The sequence below is a fragment of the Vombatus ursinus genome, unplaced genomic scaffold, assembly GCF_900497805.2.
Source record: "Vombatus ursinus unplaced genomic scaffold, bare-nosed wombat genome assembly UNPS02014852.1, whole genome shotgun sequence".
NCBI classification, from domain to species: domain Eukaryota; kingdom Metazoa; phylum Chordata; class Mammalia; order Diprotodontia; family Vombatidae; genus Vombatus; species Vombatus ursinus.
In genome coordinates, this window is record NW_020954630.1 from 1 (window position 1) to 1,468 (window position 1,468).

Sequence of the window (1,468 nt, forward strand, 5' to 3'; positions counted from 1 at the left end):
CGCTCAGCCAGCAGGCTGTTGGCCTGGCAGCCTCGAGTCCTTGGGCAACAGAAGAACCTCTCCCAAGGCCTGGCTGCTCCTCTGGGGCATGGGCAAGCTGCATGGCGAGGAGGCCATCCCGAGGTGGCCTGCAGCAGCCCCGCCGCCTGGCTGAGCTGAGAGGCTGGAGCTGGGGGAAGGCCCGGGCCGGGGGAGAAGGCGGCAGGGAGGGCAAGCAGGGCAGGCAGGGTCCGGGCCAGCCGGCCCACTGGGCAGGCCACCGGCCTAAGGCTGGAGGCACAGCAGAAAGCTCAGGAACAGCAGCCCCGGACACCCTTGCCGGCTGAAGCAGAGCCCTTGCCCGCTGCACAGGGGACAAGGGGGAGAGGCACCAGAGATGGGGCCCTGGAGCAGGGAAGTGGGCAGCTGTGGATTTCATTGACCTGCGTATGGGGAGGGTCCCGGGGGTCCTGATGCACCTGAGCCCCCAGGGTGTGTGCTGAATGAAGGCTGCCTGCTGAGCACGGGGCTCTGCCAAGCTGCTAGCATGGCCCCGAGGCTTCTGAAGGGCCTGCTCTCCAGACTATGCCAGGCAGGAGAGTGTCCGCAAGTGTCAGTCAGCGGGGCCTGGCCACAGTCTCTTTCCCCTGTCACCCCAAAAGGGCTCCAGGAAGAAGGTGTCATGAAGGCCACCCGGAGGCAAGGTGGCGAGTCACCCAGGGGGTGGCAGCCTGAGGTGTGGGAGTGGCCCGGACCCGGGCCTGGGCCTGGGTCAAGCATCTGTGGAGTGTGCCAGCCACAGGTCCTGCTCGGGCTGAGGCTGAGGCTGAGACTGGGGACCCTGTAGGAACTTGGGGACGAGGGGGAAGAGGACCAGCATCTGCAAGGCCAAAAGCGGAGGCAGCTGGTAGGGGGCACCTGGATTTGAACCAGGGACCTCTTGATCTGCAGTCAAATGCTCTACCCCTGAGCTATACCCCCTGGCCCACAGGGACACCCTCAATTAGCACCTTTCCAAGCTGCCCGCCACACCCAGTGCAGCTGGATTCCAGAGGCGTTGCCCGTGGCTGGGAGAAGCCTCTGCGGCGCCCAGCTGTCAGCCCTGCCCGTGGGGAAACCAGCCGCCCCCAGTCGCCCCTCTGTTGGGTTCCCCAACAGCCAACAAGCCCTGCAGCGGGCCCTTGGGGCTCACCCATTCCCATGGGAGCCCTAGCCATCCCTGCACTTTGTCCTGACTGGCCGCCCCCACCCACTCCCCCCACCTTGGCGAGAAGGTCCGGCCAGGCGCCCAGCACCGAGGCCCCACGGCTGCCCCAGCCCATTCCCCACGACAACTGCCTGCAAGAGTTCCTTGGTGCGTTGGCTTCATCTTGGCCTGTAGCCAGCTATCCATGTCCCTCAGCAGAAAGGGTTGCCCTTTGGGCTCAGCAGTGGGTAGGTCTCAACCTAGATATCCCTCAAAAATATTGTTTGGGAATTTAAAACCTTC

The 1,468-nt window shown here is 64.8% G+C and overlaps 1 non-coding gene across 1 annotated transcript; it reads right to left on the reverse strand.

Annotated features, from left to right (window-relative positions):
* Window positions 1–888: 888 nt before the first annotated feature.
* On the reverse strand, window positions 889–960 carry TRNAC-GCA. The gene has a single exon. It is a non-coding gene; the product is annotated as a tRNA-Cys (tRNA).
* Window positions 961–1,468: the final 508 nt, after the last annotated feature.